This window comes from Hibiscus syriacus, unplaced genomic scaffold, assembly GCF_006381635.1.
Source record: "Hibiscus syriacus cultivar Baekdansim isolate YM2019G1 unplaced genomic scaffold, ASM638163v2 tig00004630_pilon, whole genome shotgun sequence".
Classification (NCBI taxonomy): domain Eukaryota; kingdom Viridiplantae; phylum Streptophyta; class Magnoliopsida; order Malvales; family Malvaceae; genus Hibiscus; species Hibiscus syriacus.
Window position 1 is genome coordinate 373,298 of NW_024062021.1, and position 21,138 is coordinate 394,435.

General features: G+C 33.7%; 1 pseudogene; it reads left to right on the forward strand.

The window, feature by feature from the left end:
* The first annotated feature begins 3,505 nt into the window (after window positions 1-3,505).
* LOC120196161 lies at window positions 3,506-6,357 on the forward strand (annotated as a pseudogene).
* Window positions 6,358-21,138: the final 14,781 nt, after the last annotated feature.

Here is a 21,138-nt window from a genome sequence, read left to right on the forward strand (position 1 = left end):
TCCAAATCATCATAGAAAACACACTTACCTTCCACAACAATTCCTTTTTGCAAAAGTCTATCCTTGGTGGGAAGCCTTCCAAGGATAGCCATCTACCCAATAATATAATGTTTGGGCATGAGCAAAGGAAACCAAAGAGATGTGTGCCATCTTACCTTATCACCCCTCAATCGAATTGAATCCCACACCCACCTCGATGTAACACGCTGCAACCCAGCAGTAGAAGCAAAGAAAGAGGTAGCGAGTTTCCTCCCTTAAAGCCAACAATTTTCGCACAATCCAGCTAACGGTACTCTTGGGCCGAACATCCAAAAATTTTGCCCCTTCAAGACATAGGCAAAAACCCATGCAACCCACAAAGATCCACTGTCAAAATTTTCCGAACTAGCAAGAGCATACACGACCTATTCCAGTTCTTTATGCTACTCTGTCGATTTATATCTTTTAATACTTTTTAACTCATAAAATTAAACGTAAATTTCTATCATGTTTACAGTTTGAGGATTTTCTTAAAATTGAAGGTTTTTGAGGTGTTTGTTAAAATAATCAAAAGTCGAGAAGTATTATTTTGAGAAAATAAACAATAAATCTCAAAACTAGTCTCATTAAACCATCGTCAAACAAATTCAAAATATTAAATCGTCCAAATTTTTTTTAAATAACCGATATTTATTAACTAAGCATACTGTCAGAAGTGACCACTGCACCAATAACGGTAGTACAGTTTGAAAATCTAAAGGCGTAGATGAGATAGAAGCATAATTTGCAAGAGCATGAGCCACGCCATTAGCTTCTCGTTGGACAAATCGAACTGAAATGTACGGATGAGTAGCTAGTAATTGTTGAGCTTCACGAAGAATAAAACTAGATAATAGAGCGATCACTTAATGGGTTGTGAAGCTATTGTACATAGGGATGGGCATGTACATGAATCGGATGGGTTTCGACCCGATATAATCCGATCGAGTCAAAAAAAATTTATAAAAAATTCGGGTTTGGATTAGGTTTTTTAAAAGTGATGTTTGGGTCAGGGTGGGTCGGATTCGGGTTTAGGATAAAAAATACTCAATTCGACCCAATCCGAAAAAAATTTACCTTATATATTTAGGAATAATTATAATAATATCGCTCTATATATTATTTTTTAAAAATTAAATTACTGTTTTTATTGAATAAAAAAATATTTTTTATTATTTCAGGTCGAATCGGATTATGTTCCAATTTTATCTCAAAAAATTAGATTTAATTCAAATTGAGTGAAAGATATATATTTTCGGGTCGGGTGAATGATGTAAAATTTTTGGGTTCAATAAGATTGGCCCAAACTCGACCTACCATCCCTAATTATACAACATCCCAAGAATCGCTTTCGGTCACCATACTCGATAGCTTAACTTTCAGCGCCAGTCGAACACCGTGAGAGATTGCCAAGGCTTCGATAAAACCCGTAGAACGCGGTACAAAAACCTAGAACGCTCGGCTTGTCATAACCATGCCAGAACTATCTCGAAGTACCATGCCAATAACGGGCGGAGCAGGTGAACGTGGACAGGCACCATCAACATTAACTTTGAAGGATCCTGCTGCAGGTTTGATCCAGCGATGAAGTCCCGATGCCGTAGTAGCAGCAGTGGACGTTGATGTTGTCGTGTCAGTGACAAAAGCTGATTGAAGGGCGACGCCGGATATAATGAGTTGCCAACCGGGAAGTAGTTGACCTTCATGGAAAAAAGATTCTGCCTATGCCAGATCTTCCAAGTCAAAAGTATGATGAATCGGTGCACCAGTAGAATGTTCATCAAATGCTCCATCCAAGCACCAAATGATGAGAAAACCTGCTGATTTTGCGCATTGGAAAAACCAGCCTCCGCCAGTATACGAGCAACCAGTGGGCAGTCACGCAAAGCGTGAGAAACAATTTCATTTTCTGATCCACAAAGATAGCATTGAACGCTGCCAACACCTGTATGAGCAAGTTGACGTCCGACAGGCAAGGCTTCATGAGCGGCTCGCCAACCAAACATCCGAACTTAAGGAGGCATGTGAAGCCTCGACATGAAGAGCCACAATCGTGATGTCTGTAGCGTTATCAATGACTGACGAACCAACCATTTATAACCAGATCTCACCGAGTACGAATCGTTAGAGTGCCCACTCCAAATAAGCGTATCAAAAGGAACAAGAGAGATTGCGCATAACAAAATCTCATTTGTATCAGTTGGATTAAAAACTTATTGAAGTAATGGAACATTCCAAAGAGCAACATCAGGTATCATGAACTCCCTGCAAACAATAGGCTGTGAAATATCATTTAGATATTTTGAATGTAGTTGAATTGGGTGAAGTCCACCAAGCACCATGCATATGGACAATACTGTTAATATATAGTCGGCAATGAAAACCAGACCTTAATTCATGAATGGCTTTGAATAAGCTTCTTCAAACGTAGGAAGGTGATCACCAAGTGAGGCATTTAATATATGGCTTGTCGAGAAATACTTCGCTGTGAAAATGCGGACCAATAAATAGTTAGAATGTTGAATCATTCTCCATAATTGTTTACCCAACATCACAATATTGAATTCCTGCAAATCATGAAAGCCAATTTCCCTAAGCATTTGGGTTGACGAAGAGTGTGTCAAGCCACAAGAGACCACCCTCTGGATGAAGAGTCACCCGTCCACCAATAAGTGCGAAGTAAAGTAGTATTGTCAGAAATTACCCCATCCGGAATTAAAAAATGGTTTACATAAGTTAGAAGCATCTATCACACCGCTTTAATAAGCACCGCACGGCCACCATAGGAAATTAAATTCTTATTCCAACTACGAGCTCTAGTAGCCACTTTGTCCCGTAGAAATCTGAAGGTCTAGTTCTTATTACGACAAACAATCAGAGGCATACCAGGATACATACCTGGGTCTATAATCGTAGAAACACCGACCATAGATCTTAGATTGGCTTGTAAAGTGGTAGGCGTAACCGGAGAAAAATAAAGACCAGACTTTGCATAGTTAACTTTCTGGCCAGACACACACTCATATAAAGCAAGTACCTCCCGAACACGAGCAAATTCCGATTCTGAATTTCACAAAAGTAATTGGCAATCATCAGCATAGAAGAGGTGCGTGACACGTGGATCAGACCGACTAACCCGTATACCCTTAATCTAGTTATGTTATTGCTCTTAATGAAGAAGGGAAGAGAAGCCTTGGGCACACATGACCAAAAAGAATGACCCTTAATCGAGATGGTTGAAAACTGTCTGAGAGGCAGCTATTAATGCGGACTTGATAAAAGACAGAGGTGACACAGGACATGATCAGTTAAATCCACCGATCTGTAAAACCAAGTCAAAGAAGTATAGCTCGAAGAAAGGTCCACTCAACCCGATCATACATCTTTTCCATGTCTAACTTCAAAGTAGCACCCGAGGTGAATATTGTGCTATTGCATTGATCTAGAATTTCATATGGTACATTTCCTTGACCTATCCTGAATAGCAATGTCTCACTGGTGTATATTTCACCAAAGCAAGGCGGAATTGGTTGTTGCAACATGGGATAAACAGTTTCACAGCTCACAGATGGCTCAGAAAGTCAATCTCTTTTACCTTGCGAATGATATTCTACAGAACAGCAAACACAAAGGAAATGAATTTGTTAATGAGTTCTGGAAAGTCCTTCCTTCAGCCTTGAAGGACCTTCTTGAGAATGGTGATGACCATGGGAAGAATGTGGTTTCTAGATTGGTAAGTTTCCTTTTGGCTAGATTGGTAAGTTTCCTTTTGGGGAACTCTTAAGGAATACAAATGACATGGCTCTTTTTCTTGTGTCATCCGGAAAACTTGTTTGTATTTTTAGAATGACTGTGATACATATAGTGTTTGTCTCATTTGTTATCATTTCATAATATTTATAATTTATCCATTGGCATTTTAATATGTTCTACTAACTGAATGCTTTTGTTATTGGTCACAGTGTATTATTTCATAATATTTATGATATACCCATTGGCTTTTTAATATGTTCAAGTAACTGAATGTTTTCATCTGGCTTGGTTTAGTTATGTTAACTTGGATTATGCTCTACTGTGAGAGATACCTCCAAAAACACCCAATATTATGGCTCGTTGTACTTGTATGTTAGGCATGCAATCAATTATGCTACAGTATCATGTTATGCATTTTCAATTAAAAATTGTTAGGTAGGTATATGGGAAGAACGAAGAGTCTTTGGGTCCCGAGCACGAAGTCTAAAGAATGTGATGCTTGGTGAAGAAGTGCCTCCACCATTGGAATTAAGCAAAAAACGATCGTGTTCTGCATCTGTTAGAATTGTGAAACGGGACTCGAGATCCATTAAAACGGTTAGAATCGTTGGACTTTTTTTTTTCGTTGTATTATAAAGTTTCATCTTGTTTTGATTACAAAGGGTACTATTTTGGTTGTGTAGTTTGTTTCAACTGATTTTACTTCCTTTCTAATATGATAAAACCAATTCTCACTATTATCCTGTTACTTCTCACTCCAGAAGTTATCAGTTGGGGGCACGGCTGAAAAAAATAGTATCAGCATTTCATCCGATACTCAGTGAACAGCCAAATGAGGATGAAGGGATGAGCAAATGCAAATCAGCAGTTCATCGTGTGAGGAAGATGGAAAAAGATGTGGATATTGCTTGTTCAATTGGTATTGTCTGCTGCATTGACTAGAGTAGTGCTCTTGATTATTTTTTCCTTGTAGGGGAAGTTTAAATGGCCTGATGGGATTCTTAAAGGTTTTATCATCCAAAATTTTCTTCGTGTTGCAGCAAAGGATAAAAAACGTGAAACCTTGTCCAAAGAACTAGAAGAAGAAGAAAATGTTCTGAAAGAGTGCATTGATAATTTTATTAGGTATTCCTCTATTTTACTGATTTTCTCTTGTAACGTGAAAGATGGCATGTAATCAATCTCATTGTACTCTTTATTTCTTAAGATCTCATGACGAATTCTTATCCATTTCTGGATGACGATGTTTGGTTCTGGTGTTCAGATGCTACACCTTTGGCCTATAAGAACTAACTGAAACTTATGTCAAAACTGGAACTAGGAAGTTCATTAAGTCTTGGAAGTCTACCGAAACATGAAACTGAAGTTAGGAGTAAATGCTTGCATAGAACATTTTTATTTGCTCGGACCAGTATTGATTATTGTAATGTGTATTAGTTAAGTATGCATCACATTTGGTTGAATGTATGGGCAAAATGTTGTTTATCTATGGTTCGAATCTTTTGAAATGTATAGCACCTGCTAATTTTACTGCCAGGTTATGAAGTTTAGGAATAGTAAGCTGTGCTTATAGATGTGTAGGCTATTTTTCTATGGTTGCATTTGGGAGTTGATATGTCAAAAATTTGGTCCTTTTCTGAGTGTAAGCTAATTTTAGTTGCTGCTAATCACAAAGTCTATCCTGAGTATGCTAATGTGCTAAAAGTTGGTTTTCTACGCTTTTGAACGATAGGTAGCACAAGCACAGGCGGATGAAGCCTTAAACATGCAGAAGCGTCTTAGTGATGAAGATTATGTATCCACCTCATCTGCTACAACTATCCTATCAATTGATGGCAATGGAAAAGCTGGAGAAACACCTAAGCGGAGTGCTGCAGCCATTGCAGCTGAGGTTGCAGATAAGCTTGCGGCTTCTAGCTCCTCTCAGATGATCATGCATTCTGTTCTCCCTACATTTGCAGCTGAAGAAGCCAAAAATGTTGGTCTAATAAAGGCATCCACACAGTCAAACTCCCTCAATTCTGTCACCGATGCAATTTCAAAATCAGAGATGTCACTGGCAGTTGCAGATTCTAATGCTCTTATGCCAGCACAACCGTTATGTGCTCCAATGAATCATTCTTACAATCCGTTCTTGTGCCTCAACCAGACATGCAAAGCCAGACCACTTCCTCTCAACCTCAATATCACATGCTTCCTATCATAGCCACACAACAATTTTTGCAGTCATCAGGGCAGACACTAACCCCGTATGGTACTTATGGTGGTATGCCGCCTGGACCACCACCACCTCCTCCCTACATGGTTAGTCAAATGGTACCTTTGACTGCACAACCATTGCCAATAACTCAGCAGCAGCAGACAACACCCTTGACGCAACAGCAACAGCTTCCGGTAACTCAGCAACCACCTGTTCCTCCTAGTTTCAATCCTCTTCAACCGCCGGGAATGGTGTACTATGGTCATCCGCCATATTCACAGTAAATAGAAATAGTCGTTTAGATAAGGCAGATGAAAACTTCGAAATTTTGGTTTGTGAGAAATTGGAATTGTTGTAGCCAGAATAATCATACTAATGGTTCCAAGGAGCAACTAGTAAGCAGGCAGATGAAAACTTTGAAATTTTATATGTACTTCATCATATGTAAAAGTTAAACCAATTGATATAATTAATTACTTGACAGGTATGAGGAAAAAAAACTTGAGCGTATTTCTTAAAAGGTGAACTACAAGTAAATTCATTATTTTTTGAATATTGTAAGTTTGTAACATAATAATATTAATTTACTTTTTTTAATAGTTTGAAGTGATTATTAGGTAGCAGTCCATTTTTGAGATTTTGGTGGTCTTCGGACGAATAAAAAATTTAAGTCCCTAATCAGATATTAAAATTATAATTTGCATTTGTGTCTTCAGTCGTGTTACATATATCACTATTGTAGACATAACGGAGGATATTACAGTTACCACAAGTACCGTGACCGTGATTTTTTAATAGCATATGCTATTGTGAACATAATGATTGTGGATATCACAATTTCGAACAAATGTCATTACCACTAGATAACAATCATTGTTGTGATTACATGCAGTTATTTAAGTAATTTTTCATAATAAAAAGTGTTAAAAAAATAAGGGTAGCTCCATAATAACAAATATTGAAAACAAAATGAATCTCTAATAACAAATATTAAAAAACAAATTTTAAGAGTATGCTCATAATAACAAATATTGAAAGAAAAAAAATTAGACCTCTAATAAAAGGTACTGAAAAAATTAGACTCATAACAACAAATAAATATTATAAAAAATTAAATTTTAAAAGTATGCCTTAATAACAAACACTAAAAAAAAGTTGGCCCCAGATAATAAGTATTACAAAAATTAGGCCTTTAATAACACATGTTAGGCAAAAATATTAACGGGCACTTATACAAAGATTAAAAAAAATAAATTATAAGATTAGACCCCTGATAAATATTAGAAAAAAAACTAACTCATAATAATAAATAGGGGGAAAAATGAACCCTTAATAATAAATATTAAAATATTAGACCGTACAACTGATATAAAATTATTGACAACCCTATTATAAGCGCAACACTTTTAAAAGAATAACATTTTATTTTATTATTTAGGTAAGTTATTGATTTTTATTAATGAGTTAATACTTAACTAATTTATTTTATTAAATTAAAGTATGAAATTAAACTATATTATATGATGTGGTTGGTGAAGCCTCTAGTCGTTATATTTCCAACTAATATTAAAGTGATTTCCAACTAATATCAGTATACAATTTAACAGAAGAAAACAATTAATAATTCATACTACTTATCAACAATGTACTGCATATTTGTAGCTAGCTAGTGCATGCCGCCGAGCCAATCAACTCCTTAACCTTTTTCATGCATATATTAATTAATAACCAAAGTTTCCATGCATATATTAATAAATAACCAAAGAAAAAAAAACAGCAAACCTTGTACAAAGAGCAGAAGTTTAAAACAAAGAAAAACGTAAGAGAAACCAGAGCAGCAGCAGGAAACTAGAACATTATTCATCCACGTCTAAAATATACACAATCAAACACAAGAAACCAAATTAAAATACGTAAAAGACATAACATCATACTGTAGGGACAGATATATAATGAACTATGGTGCATTGTTGGATCCCTGCTGGGTTTGGTCTGCAGTGGAAGTGAAATTCCCAGGGTGAACCTTACTCCTCCCACCAACAACAGTTGTAGGTTTTTTCTCTTCAATGGCGCCACTGTTTTCCCCTCTGCTTTTCCTTTCTTCTTCCATTCTCTTCATCTTTTCCTTCTGATGCTTTCGCATCAGATAAACCTTCGCACAGCTTGCTCCAATGGAAGTCGACATATTATGCCACTTGTAACTAATGGAGAATATTTATTTTGTCAATGTTACTTGTGTTTTGGGATGACGAGGAGTCTTTAAGGCTTGCATATTTATAGAGTATGAGAGGGGTGACTGGTGACCTAGCCCTCACTAATCCAAAACTCCATGCTAATTAAATTAATGTATAATGGCAAAATTAGTCCCAACGTTTGCTTAAATGATCACTTTAGTCTGTATTCCATTTTTGGAGCATTTTAACTCATAACGTTTCAATTTTTTTTGTCAAAACAACATCTCTTAGATGGAAACTGTCAGTTGACTAACATTTACGCATGTTTTTGACATGAAATATCAAAAATGATAATGTGACATGAGTCACATTACTAATTAGGCACATGTAAAAATGACTTGTCAATAATGTAACACCCTGAATCCCGGGTCAGTAGTTCTAGTCAATTTTGAGACCCAAATTTGAGCCCAAAAGGACCTTATAAAATAGCTAAACTAGTTTTATGTTAGAGGGCTTGTGTTGGGCTAAAAGATTAGGTGATAGGTGATTAGTGTTTTATGTAAGAGAAAGTAGATGGGCTAATAGTGCAATTTTCCCTTATTGTTTCAAAGCTGAAAACCCTCCCCTTTTATATTATGTTTACGTGAACCACCCCACCATTTTCTCACCAAACACTCATCTCTTCTTCTTCATCATATTTTCTTTTCTTCTTCATTTCACAAATGAAAATTTTTAAGGATTCAAGCTTAGTTTGCTATAGCCACGGTAAGAATATTTCACTCCATCCTTCAAGCTTTGTTTTAAGCTCCATTTTGTAAGTTTTAGAATTTGTTTTCAAAAATGGGTTTATGGAAGTTAAGGGGATCCATGATCCAATCTTGGTTATAGTGTATTCAAGCTACCTAGGGCATCTTAAGCTTTAATCCAAGAGCTTAGTTAGTTTAGTAAACCCTTTTCTTGTCTTTGTTAGTAAGGGAGGTGGAAGAAAACTCTAAAGCAAGAGGGAAAGAGAAGTTGCCCCTTGGTTAACTTGAGAGAGTTTCTAGCAAGCAAGAAGCAAGGTAACACACTATCAACTCTTCCATACTCCTAGTGATCATTAGAAATGAGTTATAGCTCGAGAGTAAGTTATGAAGCTTAAAGTTATATGTTAATGGTAGATTACATTATTTATGTTATAAGCATGATATAAAACCTTATTTATGTTCCTTGAAATCACATAAGACTTTAAAGAATGTTTGGGGACCTTACTAGGTTGTTGGTATTGAAATATAGTATTTTTCGTTTGTGTTTTATGACTTTTGTAGGTAGAGTATCGATACTACAGAGATAATATCGATACTTGTACTTTGTTTTAGGCAAATTCATGAGTTCTGGGTAGGAGTATCGAAACTCTTTCAAGAGTCTCGAAACTTTGGGTCATAGTTTCAAAACTCCCAGAAAGTTTTGAAACTGGACAGAACAAAATGTTTAAAAGTATTGGTACTTATATAAAGTATCAAAACTTTTGCAAGAGTACCGATACTCTTGGGCTAGTATCGATACTTTCAGTATGTTTTGGCCAAAATGTTGCCTGAGAGGCCCTATACCGATAGTATGACCATAAATTGGTTCGAATAGGTACAAAACACTAGAACAAGTGTTATAGATGGTGTTTAAAGTTGGGTTAAAATGGATGAAATAGTTGTAGGGGTATCGATACCTTAGGTAGGGTATCGATACTGCAGAGATGGTATTGATACTATAAGGCCAGTATCGATGCCAAGGGTATGGTTTGAGCTTTAAAGCACGAGTAAGTGTAGAGGTAAGCGAGGGTATCAATATTGTAAGGCCAATATCGATACAAAGGTTGAGAAATAGGCTTTAAGTCAAGAAAAAAGTATAGAGCTAAATGAGGTTTCCCAAAAGCTTATAATTTCTCTCAAATAAGACTACAAGTGGGGAATATTTATTAATGTTTAATCCAAACGTAGAAATGAGAATGAAGTATAATCAAATAAGACTAGCCTTGTTGAATGCTTGGAAAACGAACAGGACAACTGAGTTCCTTTAGAAAAGTTGGCGGAGTCAAAAATATAGATTCAGTCCGGATATCCTTAGGGAGTGCGCAAGGCACTATAAACTAACTAGCTTAGGCACAAGGAACTATAAGATAACTAGCTTGGGCTCAAGGTCCAACACTCAAGGAGTGAGCTAGTTGAGAGTGTGGTGTCAAATGCATAGATTACGAGGGTTGCCTTCTTGGTAGATTAGAAGGGTGTGTGAGCTCTGAGATGCAAAACCTTCAACCACACCATGATGTCTACCATAGAGTAGAGAGTGAGTACACGAGTGTACTCACTAAAGCAAAGCAGAAAAAATAGATAACAATATACCATATAACAATAGACCATATAACAATATATAAATAATAGAGACCAGATAACAGCAAGATTGATAGATTGAGTTTTTCAGTGATAAACTTTTAGTATGTATTAATTGTTAGTGTGACATTGAGCTAGTTAACTTAGATTTTGAATTGTTTTTCATGGACATGCTAATAGATCAAAAGTTTGAGGAGCAATAGATAGATCAAGGTCCAAACTTAGTGCAGATTCAGAGTACGTCTTAACAGATTTTGAAGGGCATGTATATTTTATAAACCCTATTGTATCAATCATGTAACACCCCGAAATACGGGTTAGGAGTTTTGGTTATGAGAATGGGATTTAGAATAATTTTCTTGTAGTATATGAAGTGTTGGACCCAAGTAGATTTGATTTGGTCTTGGGATGAGCCCAACAAGCTTGAAAAGGGGTAATTTTAATCATTCATCAAATGAAGGTGTAACCCCCCCAACTCGTACCCAACCCGGATATGAGTCTGAGGTGTCACATCGACTTTTCAAACTTTGACTCTAAAAGAAAACCAAAGAAAATTTGAAACTTTCATTACAATAAAAGTTGTTTATTTACAAAAAGTTGACCAAATCCATACAAAACCGATCAGAGCATTCATAATTAACAACTATTTACATGTCAACACACTAAATACAACAAAACACATACTTTGCTAATTACTTCTGATCTGATCTTCTAGTAGTGATGATATCCTTGCCACTCCTAAATCTGACCTTTTGCTTCCTTGGTACCTATGTGTAAATCACTTACACGCTAAGTCACAGATTTAGTGAGGCATAATATAAATATATAAATATAACAATGCATTCATGAACATGCATTCTTACCATCTGATCATGACATTTTAATTTACATGCATATATTACACTATAACATATATGATGGTGACATGCACATATAAAACATATATTCTTATGCTAATTTCACTTTAATTTATCTTTGGATTGCCCATGTACATTATTGAGAACAGAAGGTACGCGAGTACACTGAGGCCGTGCACAATGTTGTCACCATAACTCGAATAAAATCCCACTAGGGGCACTGAATATTTGTCCCGGATAACCACTATGTCCCGAATGACAACTATGTCCCGAAGGACAACTGATAATCCCTCGACTCTTGGCATGCCAATTATACCTACAACTCTCATATTAAATAACATGGGCTTAAATATGAATACATTTCTCATTTCCATGTCTCTTTCATCATTTTTCATATAATACATAGTTCACTTCACATGCACACTTATAATCACTTTCATTATTTTACATACTTGGATTGATTCTCAGACAATTGCATTCTTTCATATAATATCATATCAAAGCATTAATTAATTATGCTTGAACTCACTCTATCCAACATATATATATATATATATATATATATATATATATATATATATATGCATGTACATGAATATGAAATCATGAATTCAACTATAAGAGATAGACTTATCGCAAGTCTAGTCTCCATACAATTCTATCTAGTATGTGCACTCACCTTAGCCTTGTTTGATTTTACTCGATCCTAATCCTTCGATTGTTCCGGAACAAAATTACGTTCTATATCTACATAGTAATACATTGATACATATCAATATACTAATTAATATATTCTAAATTATCATTTCTTAGGCTAAAAGAAAGGTTATTTTTATCTCTTAATGAAAGTATATATCGATGCACTCTACAGTGTATCGATGCATTCCTTAAGGTGTGCATCGATGCACTGCCTATGCATTGATACACAAATTACATTCGATATTTTCTTCTTAAGGGGGTGCATCGATGCACTCCTTATGCATATGCGCTAATTGCATTCGATGTTTATTTATTTGAGAGTGCATCGATACACATTGAATGTGTTTCGATGCACACATCCCAGAAACATTATTTTGAGCACGAAAATCCCTTCATAATCATCTCAACACTTCATATTTCTCCTTCTTTTATATCCCTAACTTGCATACACCTACTTAAACTAATTATTATCCATTCAATACCTCTAAAACTTAAAAATCCAATCCTCCATATAGAATTCAAGAATCTCACTCAAATTCCAACATGTTCTAAATCTAATTCTAACACTTCATATCCCTTAATCAAGTTGGTGACAAGTCAAATTCAACTTATAATTCTCATTATGAGCTTTATTTCGAAATGTCATTCAAGAACTCCTAATCTTTAATTCTTCCTACACTCTTCATCTTGTTGTTTTAAAGCAAATTAAGCTTTTCTTAAGCTTAATTAGCATCTAAGGATCAAACCCAAACTTAAATCTCAGCTAATAAACAACTAATAAGAATTCTTACCTTTACCTTGGCTCACACGCACAGAGAAGAAAGAATGAGAAGATAAGTCTCGAACCCTTGTGTTTTGCTTCTTTCTCTTCCACGTATAGCTGATATAAATATAAGAAATCTTAATTATTTTCCCTTGTAAATGACCATTTTTTCCTTCAATTCCATCTTCCTTGCGTTTTAATCCTATACCAAATTATAATACTATTCAATTATTATACTTTAATCACCAAATTTTGTAACTTTACAATTTAATCATTAACCCGATATTGAGGATGTTGCAGAAGGAGGACTAGGGAATTAATTAACCCAATTTTTGAAACAAAGGCTTAATCCAATTAATTGGGAATGATCTCAAGTATGATTTTTGTGCTATCTCTTTTTCTTCACCATTATTTTGTCTTCTTCTTCTCTACTATTTGTTTTTCTTTATCTATAAGAACCAAATAAAGTTATGATCTTTAAGAAATTCAAGCCTCCGTTATCAATTCTAAGGTAAGATTCACCATCTTCATCCTTCAAGATTTCATTCAAACCCACTTTGGTAAGTTTTGGCCAAGTTTCACAAAAATGAATTTAGTTAGGGTTTATGCGATTTTAAGTTTTTGTTTGTTTTATGTGTTTTGATTGGTAAGAAAACATTCTTGGCTTCTCCCTAAGGTTAAAAAATGAGCTATCAACTCATTAAACTTGTTTTGATTAGTTTAAGAACAAGGAGAGACCTCAAGGCTAAAGGTAAGGAAAAACTTACCCTTGGGTGATTCAAGGGTATTTTCAGTCACCCAAACTCAAGGTAACACTACTCTAACTTGTCCATACCACATGTAGTTCATTCTATGTACATTATGGTTTATTTTTTTCATGAAGCATGCTAGAGTAATTTCATTGAAATATTAGTATTTGTGTGTTGCAAGCAAGAAAATTAGTACCTTTTGACCTTTAAGACACTAGATAAGATGTTAAGCATGTTTGTTAGCCTTAAGGGAATTGTTGGGTTGATTTTTTGGGTGTTTCCCGAGCTTAAGTAATTAGTTCCTATAAAAAGGATCGATCCTTCGACCAAAATGATCGATCCCAAAGTTTCTGTCCAGCAAATGATCGATCCCTTTTCAAAAGGATTGATCCCTCGACCAAAAGGATCGATCCCTTTTCCAAAACATAAATCCCTAGAAAGAAAGTATCAATCCATTCACTGTTTTGCTCGATGGAAAAGGGTGAAATTATATTCTTTAGGGATCTGAAGTATTGAGAAATATGGTCTTGACCTCAACATGTTTGAATGAGTTCAATTTAGTCCATTAATTAATTTGCTTAAATACTTAAACCCTTATTCTGGATATCATTGATAATGAACAACTCGACTAATAACGTTATGAAATAAAGTGACATAAAACTAGCCTTTGTTCGATACTTGGGAAACGATAAGGACACTCGAGTTACTCTATCATTATAATATTTGTCTGTTATTTTATATTGATATCTGAATATATTTTTTTGGGTACGCAACTGATGCACGTAAATTTTGATTCATATCGGTATGAATTTCGATGCACGTAAATTTTGGAATTGTACCTTATGCTCAATTAGGTACGGGATGTGAGCTTTTGATGCACATAAATTCTGGAACTCCCCTGACCTCTTAAGAATCTGAGGTAGACTAAGGGCTTTAAGTTCTGATGCACATAAATTATGGTTCTTTCCCCGAAGCTATCACGTTCTAGATATGCTAGTGTGTTGTCCGAGATACACGTAATTCCTTTAACCATATTACTTGGCCTATCTCATGTTTGAGATGTACTTATGCATGTTTATGACTCTTCATACCAACATGTTCATGTAGCGAATACACATAGTATCGTTTAGTTATTTTCGTGGCACTGAGCTTGTGAGCTCCACGTATGAAATGTGTTTTCGTGCGCATGTTAATAGAAGGGATCGTTGAGGAGGCTTTCACATTCGTATATTCCAGACCAAAAGATTAGTAGAGCATGTCTTGAGTTTATTTTAGAGGGAATGTATTCAGTATAAATATCGTATTATCATGTCATAAATCTATTTTGGTATAACATCCCAAAATCAGGGCTAGTGATCAAAATGTAAGTTTTGAAACTTTGAGGTATGATTTCAAAAGATTGAAAAGTTTAGGGACTTGTTTAGAAATATTTTGTGAAGAATTGTTAGTAATTATTAAATGAAATAAAGGGTAAAATGGTCATTTAATATGAAAGATTTTTTTTCCCTTTATAAGAGAATGAACCAGATGGAAAATGAGAGGAATGGAAAGAAAACTCTGGAGGCTTGTTATCTTCTTCCTCCTGTGGCTTCAATGGTAAGGTGAGTTGGATTCAACTTGATTGTTTCTTTAATTTTAAGGTTTGTTTTGATTTTTAGAGTGATAAGAAAGCTTAAGGGAAGTTTTAAATGGTTTAAAAATCAAAGATGAACAAGTTAGGAGAGATTAAAGAGAATGCGTTTTTAAATGAAATCTTAGAAAAGAGTTGATAAGTAGAATTGGAAGCTAAATTTGACTTGTCAATAGTAGAATTAAGAGATATGAAGCGATAGAATGGGAATTAGAACATGTTGAAAATTTGGTATAATTCTTGATTTTCATTTGGAGGATGAGATTTTAAAGATAAAGAGGTATTAAATGCATATAAATTGGTTTGGGTATGCATATTTGAGTTAATAATATAAAATGGATTAATACATGAAGGATTTGAGTTAAAATGAGTGAACTTTTGGGTTTTAAAAGTGAAATTTGGGCTTTGGGTATCGATATTGCTTCAACAGGTGTCGATACTTCAAGTCTGGAATTAACAAAGGCATTCAAAGGGTATCGATACCTGGAAAGGTAGTATCAATACCATAGGTACCGATACCATAAGGAAGGTATCTATACCAGAAAATATCGAATGTAATTTGGGTATCGATACCTAGGCTTGGTATTGATTCTATATCTAGGGAAGTATCGGTACCATGTTCGGGGGTACCGATACTACTCAAAGAGGTTAGCATTTCGATTAGCTTGAATTATTAAGGATCGAATTATGATAATTGGAATGTTGATATGTATATTATATGTTTGATTGTGTAGATATCAATTGAGAGCAAAGTCCAGACCAGTCGACAAGTATTAGGCATCGAGGAAAAGATAAGGAAATGGTATTGACTAGTGAGGCCATGTGAGTGCATACTAGTTAGTATATGATGTTTATAGGAAATAAGACTTGCGATGAGTCTATTTCCTACATTATAATGCATGAATTCATAGTGTAAGCATGTATTTATATTAGTATATGTGATATATGTTATTATATATGTTATATGATTTGTATGTATTCATGTTATGTGATAATAAGCTAGTGACTATGTGTGAAATGGAGTAAACTATGTAATTATAAAGTATGTGAATATATGTTTATGAGATAAGCTACGTGACTATGAGCTATGTGAAAATAAGTGATATGATTACATGAGTACAAGATATAAAGCATGTGAAAAGAGATATGTGATTACATGAAAGTATGATATGAGTTATGTGATATGAACAGATGAATATGTGATAAACATAATTATAATGCCCATGTTATATGAAATGAGAGCTAGAGGTATAGTTGGCATGCCAAGAGTTGAGGGTTCTACGTGGTCTTTCGGGACATGTATGTAATCTTTTGGAATATATGTGGTACTTCGGTACACTTATTTGGTCCATTGGAATGTGTATATGATTCTTAAGGAGTGGTCCTTCGGGCATATGTGTTATATGTGGTCTTTCAGGACATTTCTACGCGGTTCTTTGGGATAAATTCTACGTGCCCCTAGTGGGAATTATACGAGATGTGGTGATAACATAGGTGCACAACCTCAATATACTCACATATATTTGGTTCTCACATGTATACATGAGCTAATAAAAAGATAATAGAAATAAACTTGATATGATTATTATGTAATTGTGTACTTGGATATGAGTGTATTGGTTGCACGTATTGCATATGTTATATTATTTATGTTAGAAATTATGTTTGTTTGATATATTGGAATATAAGAGAATATAATGAACTTATATGATATGTTACAAGTAATTACATGAGAAATGTTGTAAACTCCATACGTATATGTATATGTAATAAGGTAGTGGACTATAGGATTATATGAATATAATAATTATGATTGTACTGTGAGAATATACTTTGTGGGTGAACTAGTATAATGGAATTATATTATTAAATGAGAATAAAGATAAAATAAATAGTATAAAATAAGAAACATGTACAAAAATAAGTATAAGAATAGATGAGATAAGTTGTATAGGAAGCTCTATATATATTTCAAAGAAATTGTTATCTAAAAACTTGTTAAATTCTTAGTTAAAATGAAATATAGTACAAGGATTTAGGAAATGAAGTTATATGAGCATATCATAGGAATCAATTATGATAAATTATGAAAATATATGTTTATGTAACAAATTATATGAAAAATGAACTAATAGAATATAAGGAATTAGTATACAAGAATATGATATAGAATATGTAACAATAATCTATGGGTTATATAATAAATAGGAGTTTATGGAAATAAGAGATAAGATATGTGACTCTGGAATAGAAATTATATGATCAAGAGTTATATAAAGGAAATGGTTTAAATGATAAAATGAGAATGTGATATAAGCTGAGTGGGGTAGATATAAATGATTAGATGAATCTGAAATAGTATACAATTCTATATGACATAATGATATATGTGTATGTATATATATTTATTACATGAAAATGTGCATGAGGATGTATGATATGATGACATAAATCATGCATTCATTGTTAGGAGTTATAATTTACCTTATATATTTTATACGCCTCACTAAATCATAGACTTAGCGTGTGAGTGTTTCACATGTAGGTTCTGGAAAGTGAGAAGAGAAGTGAAGAGGAGCAAGACAAGTCAGATTCTCCTTTCCACATATCAGATCAGAAATGTAGTTGAATATATGTATTTTGTTATATAGAGTATAGTTGGCATGTAGTTTAAAGATTTAAATTGTATAAGCTCTGATATGTTTTGTAAAACCAATTGATTTTAAATAAATGAAAATTAATCATTTTCTTGAATTGTGAATTTAACTTTTAGTCATTTTGTAAAGAAAAATGTTTGAAAGTCAATGTGACACCTCAGACTCGGATCTGGGTCAGATACGGGTTGAGAGTGTTACATTTGGGTTTTTAAACTCTATGGTTATGTTGTACGTATTTTGGAGGACTCCTATATTTTGTAAACGTTGGATTTGATTTCTGTTGCAATTGTGATTTATTCTGATGTTAACAATTGTTTTCAAAGAAATTTTTGGGTTGACCATTTTCATGGTTCCGTGTGACATCGTAATCCATAGATCTTTGGGTCGGACTGGGTTAGAGTGTTAGAAGTTGAGGCAAAAATTTTATTAAGAGTTGGTCTGTAATATTTTGATTGTAAATATTTGTTTTGGGAGCTCCCCAGTATAAAGTTTTAAATTATATTATTTTATAGATATTTTTATTTGTGTAAATGGTCATTTATACTACAAGAAAAGAGTAAGGTGTTGGTCAGCCATTCCGGTTGTTCCTGTGGCATCCTACATCAGTCGACTGTGTGTCGTAACTGGTGTAAGTTGTTACAAATAGCATGCGTTAACCGTTAGTCATCTGACGGGTTTCATCCATCATGGACTTTTTTAACCAACAACTGAAACCTTAAGGGCTAAAATGCTCCAAATAAAAATAGGGGTTGATCATTTAAACAAACTTTGGACGCTAATTTTACCATTATACATTAATTTAGTTATTGCATGTATTATTACATTCATAATGTCTCACAACTTAAATAAATTAAGAAGACATAGCATTGGCAAAACTAGTGGCGCAGCTGACCCTGACCCTCTAGTTATTTTAAGACGAAAAAAAAGGTTTTCATTTGAATAAGCGGAAATAGATAGGTAAATGGTGGGGTTTAGCTTTCTTATTGTGGCATGCCCAATTTCAAACCCCTTATAAATTTGTGGTTTATTAATACAGTATGTAATGAAGTGATTGTCATGTGTAAGTAAACAACATTTGTGGTTGCGAGAGCCTCCGACCAGACATCCATACCCCACGTCATAACAAGTCACCTAACAAGTGATAGCAGGCTGCACTCAGTGTTTCCCCAAACTTAATTAATTAGTTTAATGGGATATGATGCTGATATATAATAAGCATGCATCACCATTAAACTCGTCAATTTTAACTCAAAAATTCAACGTCTTTATCGATTGTCAGCCATCCACTGTTAGGGTTGGATGACCAATGGGATTCCATAGAGCTATTTGGAAATAAAGTCAATTTATTTATTTTTATTTTTGGATTTCTTATTATTAATTTGTTTTTAGTTAAGCAAACAGGCATTCTGCTCTAAACACAATACCTAATTGACACACACGTGTATATATATATATATATATAATGCATGGCTACCGGCAAAGGGATGGTATCATTAAAATAATGATCTCTAAAGCTTAGATTACCCAAAAAATTATCATGGAATCTTGACATGCAAGCTATATATATTTAAGAATTTCGTGTTTATTTACAGTGCATTAATCGTATCATTACATTAAAAATAAAAGTTGTTTATCATCAAGTAAACATCGTTTTTATGAGTATTATAGAATTGCTAATTATATATGTGATCGTATTTCTGAACTCAATTATTAGTTGTCATAAGTTAAATAATATTTTTATGTAATCATAATTTATTTCGATTATGTGAGGATATTATTTTTGACGATTCAATCATATTCACACCTAAAATGATTGGTGGTGATTTTATATTTCACGGCCTTAAAATTGTTGTGACAATATAATGATAATTTTAATTCTTCAAACTTATATGTTTTATCAAATTAATTTAATAAATATATAATATTTAGAAATCTTATCAATTTAATCTAACATAAAATCCCAAAATTTCTCTCCCGAATCCGTAATCGCAACTTGTTTACTCAGCCGTCGTGGCCGCCTCTGCATACATAGTATAAGATATGAAGGTAAACCTGTATTTATAATCGATGTGCTGGAAGAAGACGAGGTGGGATTGTTTTTGATTTCCTGTGTGTTCATTATTCTATTTAATTTGTATATGAAGTGTGATGTATTATGAACTTAAAGCAAAATATTGCAGGAGGATATAGTTTGGAGTTGTTACTGGGACTCTGGTCGTCTGTTTGATTACAGACAAAAATCTGATGCAATTCCTCCTGAGCTGATGTTCAGTCGATGTAATTTCCTTTTCAAAATTTGGAAATTGCCCTAGTATCAATGGTTAGTAGAGTACAGTGAACATGAATTTCCCTTTGGAAACTGAGTTTTTTTTTTCTTGATCGTCTTTGATTCCAAAATGGGAATAAAAAGTGAGATATATATTCGATTAGTCTAGATTAAATACAAAGTAATATTTTTTAAAAGACTTTCAATAGTTTTCTAATAAAAATTATACACTTTTATAGATGTGGTGTTTTAATCCGTAACCTCAATTGAGATATTAAATATTGGTAACAATGACTAAGTTGGGAAATAGTTGTTGAAAGAATCGAAAGATCAGAGTTTGGGATGGGTTTTATGTTGGATCAAATAGATATTTTTTTAAATATCGGAGATTTATTAAATTATTTCAAATTATGATAATTTGATAAATATGTAAATTTTGAGAACTAAAATTGTCATTATATTATGTTATAACAATATTTTCGTAAAATCAACAGTCGAATCTAACGAAGAATAACCAAAACATAAATAAATATTATGTATGATTTAAAAAAATAATAAACGCAAACTAAAAAAGAAAAAGATAATGGGCCAGATAAATGGTTTGCCCAAAATTAATTATTCTTTTAATTTTTTTAATTTTTTTAAAACACGCACGCACCGGACTCACATGGCCAAAATTCTCCCAACTCCCAAGGGAGTTGCACCTGAGATGAGTTGAAAACATCCAAGGACATTAGCAAGGGAAGAGGGTGAAAATTCTCCGATCTCTTCGAATCTTGATTTCTCTAAACAAAATTTCATGCTACGTGTGGTAAGAGATCATTTTTCTTTATATTTTAGTATATAAGTTAACAAAAAATAATTTAATATTTCAATCAATCATATAAATTTAACTTCAGCAAAAAATATAGATACATTATTTATTTTAAATATGTTTTATTTGTCACTATAACTTGTAACCGTTATTTCTAATTTGAAGTTTAAATTATTTCTAATGTATTAAATTATT